We start from the raw sequence: 8935 nt of genomic DNA on the forward strand, positions 1-8935 counted from the left end.
AAGACCTTGGTCATCCTATGGATACCTTGTATGAGTTTATATACAACGCTTCTGTGATAAACACAGCATTCTACACACAGTAAGTGCCTAATACATGTCAGTGGATGATGACAACAATGAATATGAGGTTGAAAATTCAGTCTTCCAAATCTCAAAGTCAAATGAACAGAACAAGACATGTGAATGGGGTCTAAGTTTAATAGAAACCTAAAAAAAAAACCAAACGAACAAAAAAACCCCTTTCTATCACAAGAGGGCTAGTATCTTGTACTTCGCATTTTGTTCAAGGACTGAGTTGCCATAACTTGGAACTTTGACATGTGACTTGGGGAGTCTGGGGTGCATCATTGGTTGCATCTCCTGAGAAAATTCTCAAACCAGGAAAAAATATGCTGACAGTGAGCCACAAAGGTTGGTATTTATAGCTGCCATCCTCAGTGTTTAGGAGAAATAAGTTTTCATTATGGGACATGGAACAGATGTCAAATCCCCAGCCATCCTTGTGCTGTTTGCTGTCTGTTATGAGTCACCCTGGAGCTTGTCCATCCCGGCACCAATTTTCATGGGAAGCATCAATGTGGGGCCAGAAGGCCATGCTGATGGATGGGCTCACAAGAGGAGAGCTGGAAGGGGGGCCTTCTATTGGCTCTGGTTGTCTTAATTCTTTGGCCACTTTGCTCCCCTTACCCCAAGTCCTCACCCCCATCACCTTCATCCTCCCCTCCCGAGCTGGATTCTCAACTCTGTTGCCAGGCTCCCATGCCAGTTCCTGCAGCACTGGCTTACCAGTACAGAAATGAGGGCTGCAGAAACCTCTGTGCAAGGCACACATGTTGTTTGTGCCACCCATGGGCAGCCAGAGCTCTAAGAAGGGATAGGCCATTTCCTGGACAGTGGTAGAAGGAGGTGAGTAGCTTTCTCAGTGTTTTCCCCTGGGGCCCCACGAGAGAAACCTTGAACCATCCTGACTTGCCAACTCACTCCAGGGCTCCACAGTGTTCCCGGGTATTCTTGCTGACTCAGTAATTTCCACCAGCAGACTGGACTTCTCATTTCCCTTACTATTCTAAACGAAGCAGACAATTCCCCTTCTCCTTTAATTAAACCAAGATAACCAAGATAATGCTGGGATTTTGCAAAAAAAAAAAAAAAAAAAAAAAAAAAAAAAAAAAAAAAAAGAACTTTGCTAGAAATCTAAGGAAAAAAACCCCAAACATTTGAAATAGAGTTTCCTAAGCCTGGCAGACTTCATTAGACAAGATTTCTGGTCCTTCTCCCTGTTCTTATTTAACTGGGCTCCTGGACCAGTAATGAAGGGCTCTTGCCTTATAGGCACATGCTTAGCGTTCGTAGACACAGCTGGTTTCCACTATGACTATGCCATTTTTCATTCCCATCAGCAGTGTGGGAGAGTTCCATTGCTCAATGCTTGCCCACCTTTGGTATTTCAGTCATTTCGTGGGCGTGTATTATTTTGTGGGATTGTGGTTTTAATTTGCATTTCCCTGACGAATAAAGATATTGAGCAACTTTCCCTACACTTATTAGCCATTTGGTTATCTTCTTTTATAAAGTTTGAGTCTTTTGCACATTTTTTAACTGGATGCAAGCCCTTCATCAGATACATCTATTGCAAGAATCTTTTGCCAGTTTGTAGCTTGCCCTTGCACTCTCTTCGTGCTCATATGGCCCAAGTGAAATCCGTTTGTAATATAAAACCAGAGTCAGAAGGAGTGAATCTACAGTATGGCAGTCTGCTTTTACTTGACTGCATTTCCAAATCACTTTTCAGAAAGTCAATAATATTTATAATTCAGCACCACAGAAGGTGCCCTTGTGTCCTCTCCCAATCAATTCCCCATCCTGCAAAAGTAAATTCTATCCTGACCTTTATCACCATAGATTTGTTTTGCCTGTTCTCATCTTTCACATAAATGGAATCATACAGTGTATACTCTTTTACATCTGGCTCCTTTTGCTCTACATGATGACTATACGATTCACCCACTTTGTGTATAGTGATTGTTCTTTTTCATTGCTATATGATATTCCTATGTGTAAATATACTGCAATTTGGGTTCTTTCCAGGTTGATGCTATAGTGAATAAAGTTGATAAATATTTATATAAATGAATATTTATATTTATAAATATATAAAATACATAAAGCTATATTCTTGTACCTGTCTTTTGGTAGACAAATCCAATCTTGGGCCTATAACTAAGAATGGAGTTACTGGGTCTTGGGCATGAATTTGTGCTTTGTTTTAGTAGATACTAAAAGCTTTCCAAAGTGGTTATACTAGTGTACATTCCCACCCACAGTGTGTGAGTTTCAGTTGCTCCATATCCTCTCCAACACTTGACATCATGAATTTCTACTTTTTCAGTGCTTCTGCAATGTGTGTATTTGAGTGAAGGCTTACTTTGCATTTCCTGATGACTAATGACATTGAGCACCTTTTCAAATGCTTACTGGCCATTTGGATATTCTCTTTGTGAAGTGTCTGTTGAGTCTTTTGTACATTTGTGATCTTTGGGTTGTATTTGTTTTTGACTCATAAGAGCTCTTTATATATTGTGGATATGGTGGATATGAATCTTCTATCAGATATATGCCTTGAATATTTTCCTCCCAGTATGTGGTTTGCCTTTCCATTTTCTTCAATAATGTCTATTGATAAGTGAAAGTTCTTATTTGAATTAAGTTTAAATGATCAATCATTATTTTGTCTACTCTTCAGGAAGACACTCCTGCTTGGGCTCTCTCTCTGCTCTCTACTGCCAGGCTACAGGCTGTTCTGCCCTGATCTGCATGTGCCTCTCCCATCCTTACTGCAGATCCCCTCCTCTCTGGGGAATTGCTCTGTTCGCTTGACGAAGACTCCCTGGATGGAGACTGAAGCTCCCTGGATGGAGGCTGAGCTCCACCCTGGGCTCATTCACCAAGCAGAGGTGATTCACTCATCCTTATCAAGTCCTTCCTGGCTCTGGTTACCACTCTCCTATTTTGACAGGTGATTTTGACACTTCCTCCAGTGTCCTCTTATCAAGGGAATGCTTCTCAAGATCTCAACTCTACAGGATTACAATATAAAGTTACTTTTCATCTTAGGAACAAGATCTTATATCACAGGTTTAATGTTGACACTCCAAACTTGGGCCTGGTGTAATCCAATCAAAATCTACTCATATGGCTGTGACCATCTCATTTCATATCTCTAAGGTACTATTAGAACTGCCCCCTCTCCCTCCTTCTAAGGGGTTCTTCAAGAGGAAGTAAGGAGATTTGCAAATGCAATCAAGGAAAAGCAGAAGTCCATAAACTTAGATGAAAAACTTACATTTTCATTTCTACCAATCATTATTTAAAAATTAGCATTTCTTTTCATTATGAATGTAGACAACAAGCTACAGATGCATTAGCAACACCTGTGACTTTCTCACCAATAGAAATCACAGATACCTTCATATCACATTATAGTTGTTGAGGGTATTTTGAATTTTTCATTAACGCTTATCATTGTTTCAATATCACAGAACTTATTAGACTCACCACTAGATCTTGCATTTGATGTGCTAACAAAGAAACAAATATATCACAAACTTGTTTCTTAAAAATATCTTGATAATTTTATTTCTCTATATATATATTTTTGTTTTTGTTTTTTTTCTGAGACAGAGTCTCGCTCTGTCCCCCAGGCTGGAGTGCAATGGCACAATCTTGGCTCACTGCAACCTCCGCATCCCAGGTTTACGCAATTCTCCTTGCCTCAGCCTCCCAAGTAGCTGAGATTACAGGCACACACCACCATGCCTGGCTAACTTTTGTATTTTTTTAGTAGAGATGGGGTTTCACCATGTTGGCCAGGTTGGTCTCAAACTCCTGACCTCAAGTGATCCGCCCACCTCGGCCTCCCAAAGTGCTGGGATTACAGGCATGAACCACCGTGCCTGGCCAATTTTAATACAACTTACACGTTTAGAAACATTCTGAGAAATAGTCTACATTTTACAAAACTGCCAAAGGGTCCCACGCTAAAAAAAGATTTAAAAATTCCCATCAACTAAGAGATCCTCTTAAACCCATAGCAACTTAAAACCATTCATTGACCTATGCTGATAAACTAGCAGCCATGCGTCTGGGTTGGGTGGTGCTGAAATCCACTCTATCTTTGTGTTTCCTTGACACAGGGTTGTGGGGGAAGGGTGGTGAATCTCAGTGGGCCCAGGCATGTGGCTCCAGTTTTCCTTCCCAGTTTTCCAGTGGGCCTGGGCATGTGGCATTCCAAGGATCCTGAAAGAATAGGACATCTCTTTTGCAGGTCACAGGAAATGGGTAGCTATCCAGCTAAACAGATTTCATGCTTGACTTCAGTGGAATAGCTCAAATGATGATCTGTTTGGGAGAGTAAATTAAAGAGGTAAGTGGGCATGCTGGTTTTATTTGGTTTAACTTTTGCTGGTTTAGTTGCTCCCCTAAGCATTTTTCAAAAATATAGACCTCTTCTCCCAGCATCCCCCTCTCCCAAATTCTGGCCAGATCCTCCTTCTCAGGGAGCACTAACTTTGAATTAGCTTGGAGGGAAGGCCTTACCAGGATCTCCTTTCTCTACAAGATAATCAAAACATGACCATTCTTTTCTCACAACTCCAAATACAGTCCCTTGGTATCCACTGGGGATGGGTTCCAGAACCTCACAAGAATACCAAAATCCACAGATGTTCAAGTCCCTTATATAAAATGATATGGTATTTGCATATAACCTATGCATATCCTCTTATGTACTGTACTTTAAGTCATCTCTAGATTACTTATAATACCTAATACAATGTAAATGCTCTGTAAATAGTTGTTATACTGTATTGCTTAGGGAATAATGACAAGAAAGAAAAGCCTATGGTGCGTTCAGTACAGATGAAATCATCCTTTTTTTTTTTTTTTCTGAATAGTTTCCATCCAAGGTTGGTTGAATCCACAGATGCGGAACCCACAGATATAGAGGCCAACCATACTGAGTCCTGACTTCACCCATTCCTTCTACCCCCATCTCTCCTAATCCTTAAACTTCCTTGCAATTCCTGGAGCAGAATACTCATGAAGGAGTCAGGGGTTGTCTTCCCTTCCTAGAAGCAATGCTTCTATGTTCTCATTTGATGTTGAATAAAACATTAAACAGAAAAGCTTTGATAACATCACATAAGAATCTATTTCCTTGGCTCATATCATGAAGAACTAGAGAGATCCCCAGTTCCTCAAAACTGGGGAAAAGTATGCTTCATATTGCTATCTAATATGACCCACCAACCCCATCTTCCACCCTTCACCTTCCCCTTGCATCCTAACCTTCCATTTCATCATGAAAGCTGCTGGAATCGTGAGTTGTTTTCTGAGATGAGTGAAGGACCACTGACATCTATGTCTTCTGTAAAGAGTAGTGTAGACATGGCTATAACCACCACCTCCTCCTCTCTTCCCCATTAACGTCACTTAAATTTTGAATGTTTGACTGTGTTATTTTCAAAGAAACTGTAGCGGATTCTGCACATGACATGCTTCCAAGGCACTATAAGTTCTCTGTAAAAAGCTAAGGCTGTCACTTGTTATCAGGACCTCTAACCAAGTTGTTGAAGTTGACAGAGTTTTATTAGCTCTGTTTTTGCAATAGTCTGTCTTATTCTGGAGACAAATGGGGAAACTTTGCCTTCACACTGGGTTTGTTTTATAGCTCTTAGATGTGTAATGCAAATGAATGATGTTGAGCCATTTCCAGCCTGCAGTGATGGGTGTCAGTTTCTTGGACACCACTAGGAAATCTGTAACACTGAGCCGCGTCATAATGATTCAAAGGCAAGCTGTCCTGGAGACAGGGCTGGACTCTGTGACTCACAATTAGAACTCCGTGATTCTAGTTCTGACCCTTCTTGTAATGACTGTGTGGCCTTGGATAGGTCCTTTCATTTTGGTTCCATTTCCTCATCTATAAAGACAGAGACCTGGATGAGCTCTAAGTCCATTCCAGCTCTGTCATTTTATTATTCTAATAAATGAATTACCAAAAAGTCGTGAAAACATCCAATCAAGAAAAATAACTGTGATTCTGTTTTATATGGTGTTAAAGATTCCCACTTGACTTTTGAGTCTCTTTACTCAGTATATGTACCCCAAAGTTCTACTAGATTCCCATAAACTATTCTTTAAAATTGACCTTGGGCCAGTATAAAATCCTGTCTTATTATCCAAGGCCCAGATTCTGAGTTGTAAGAAGGTCTATTTAAAATGGTATGTTTTTCTTGCAGCGATTGTTAAGTGGTCAGGTTTTATGATGTTTTAACATTCATTGCCATTCATTATCTAAACACTGTTCTATAATCCAGGGAGTGTGAGGTTAATAAGTAGAATGGAATTCATTCTGGGTTTGATTTCATCTGCTGATTCTAGTGGAAGCCTCTTTATATCTGTTCCTTCTTTCTCAACATGTTTAAGCAGAGAATCTCTGGCTCTCTGTTCATGACCTTAAATCTCTTTGACTTTGGGGAAGGAAAAAATGTTGCTGTCTTCAGCCCCAAGTTTAACAACTGTAAAATGCGGTGACATGTCATAGGAAGAGAAATCCATTCATCATCACTACATTTTTGAGTGACTTATTCACCATATAACAATATGAATATTTAAATCACTTACTTGCCTTTTTACTTTTAAAACACAGAATTTTTCCACCTGTATAATGTTCATGAGTCCTAATGTTTTAATGTTACATTACATTATCTGTTCCATTTTATAAGGCTCCAAGAAGGAACAGTAGGGAAAGAAAGCTTCAGAGTACACGATGGACATTTCACAGTCCAGCTGCATCTCAGGCAAAAGGCAGCCCTGTTGAAGCTGCTGCTAAATATTCCACTTTACCTATTAAGATTATGGATGCCATAGATGGATTTTTGGAAGGCTGTGTCCTTTTAACCAAGTCATTCTCCCATTGAACAAGGCGCTCACTCTCTTACCTTCCCATTTCTGACTCTACTACCACCACTCCCTCCTAAGTACACACTAACACTTGGACTTGGACTACATTCACCAAAACATATAGTTTCATTAACTGATTGCTTTGCTGCACTCCAAATGGCCTAACATTTTGTAGCTGAAGGAGTGTAAATCATGCCTTATGTGGGCTACAGTAGGATGTGATGTTTAGAGAAAGGAAAATATGCTTCCTTATAGAAGCAAGAGGCACTAAGCCATCTGGATTGTAGAGAAAAAAATTTGGTCATTCATTCTGATGTTTTGTCTGCGTAGTACCAAACATCTGGAAGTTGGGTGACAGACTGAATTTTTCACATCCAGATATTTCTGCATTATACTGAAACACAACTATATATTTTTAAGAATTTAAACAGTAAAAGCATAAAAGATGTACTAATTTCACATTTTGAGGTAGAAAAGATAAATGAAACTGAGGCAAACTTCTGGTTAGTTCTTTATGTAATATGCTATTTTTGTTTTTCAAAAGTCACTTTCTGCAACTAAACTCTTAGAATTAAAGTAACTATGAAGAAATATCCCCAGAAATACTGAATGTCTGTCATTAAAAGCACAATTTAGACTGTTGTTTAACAGCTGAAATGTTCACATACTGCAAATTCAGGTAACACTTGGACAGTTAAAAGCAATTATTCTGAAAAATAATTGCTTAGTAGTTTAAGAGAGTTTCATTCCAAGTGACTCTGAAAACATTTATTCCTTCCACAGAAATGAGAATACATGATCAAGGTTCTAACGGGACTTGCAAGGAGACTTTTCAAGAATCAGTTTTGAGAAATGCATTTAATGATGCAAAATAAAAATCTAAGATTCCACCTATTGGAGCCACCTTGAACACTTGTCACAAGAACACAGGCAGAAAGGAGTATTTAAGCATTCTGTAACACGACCATTTGAAAAAAAGTAAAATATTTTGTGTTGTTTTGAGAACTGCTTTTTTCTTGCCCTCTCACATTAAGTGGCCTTGGATCTAAGGCTTGTTAGAAGACATGTTCAGAACCTGTTTCCTTGTATTAGAAGACACAGAAATCTGGCTCTCAACTGCCAACAGGCTTCGTGGGCATTGCTATGCCATGAGAATTCTAATATATTTTTCATTATTCCACAAAGGCATATAGAGTGTGTACATTACACACAGCAGTATAATTGAGCTGAACTGGCCTGGTGCCGCGTTTTTGCTGACTCAGCACATGGTTTCTCTTTCCCAGATTACTAAAACAACTTTCCTCTGAGGTAAAAGCTTCGCGGAAAAGCAAAGGGGAATAGAAATACAGAGGGGCCTTATTTTCACCCTTAATTATACCAAGTCCAAAGGCAAATGCAAAATCAGACCGAACTTTTTGAGGCTTCAAAAATAAAAAAGGTCCCCCTTTGCTTCTCCTCCCAACCCCTGCGCCCGTGGGAGTCACAGTAAATTAGAACCCAGCTTGTTTTTCGGCGATGAATTTGCACCGGGCCTCTTCCGCTTGAGGTGGCGTCCTCGATGCGGATTGCCCGTGCCTTTTTTACGCTTTGTATACAGTATTTTAAGCGAGGCAGGCCAACCTCGTTTTGTATGGACTTGCACCAGCAAACATTTAAGAGTTTCGCATCAAGGATACTGCATATCCCAGACACTGCGTACAAACTTTTAGGACTTGGGGTCACAGCACTTGTTCCCCTTCTGCGCCCGCTTCAGCGCTAGAGCCTGCAGAGATTTAGGGTCGTGTGTGCGCGCCGGCCCACAACATACTACTAAGTGGCAATGGCCGGTTCCCAGACGCATCGAACATCCTTGAAGTTCGGTTCTCTGCTCCCTGACACACTCAGCCATTGGTGCAGCGGGAATCACTGGGCTCCGATTAGCTCGCAGGACAGAGGCAGGCGGAATATTGTGAACCTCCAGTCTTCCCCCCCT

The 8935-nt window shown here is 40.3% G+C and overlaps 1 long non-coding RNA gene across 2 annotated transcripts; it reads left to right on the forward strand.

Annotated features, from left to right (window-relative positions):
- The first annotated feature begins 3483 nt into the window (after nucleotides 1-3483).
- LOC129057714 (uncharacterized) lies at nucleotides 3484-7968 on the forward strand. 2 transcript variants are annotated; one of them, XR_008522444.1, is made up of 2 exons: nucleotides 3484-4423; nucleotides 7747-7968. It is a non-coding gene; the product is annotated as an uncharacterized LOC129057714 (long non-coding RNA). The 2 variants fall into 2 exon arrangements; XR_008522443.2 differs by lacking the exon at nucleotides 7747-7968 and adding an exon at nucleotides 4953-5198 and having other exon boundaries at nucleotides 4320-4423.
- Nucleotides 7969-8935: the final 967 nt, after the last annotated feature.

The sequence above is a fragment of the Pongo abelii genome, chromosome 12 (genome assembly GCF_028885655.2).
Source record: "Pongo abelii isolate AG06213 chromosome 12, NHGRI_mPonAbe1-v2.0_pri, whole genome shotgun sequence".
In the NCBI taxonomy this organism is placed as follows: Eukaryota; Metazoa; Chordata; class Mammalia; order Primates; family Hominidae; genus Pongo; species Pongo abelii.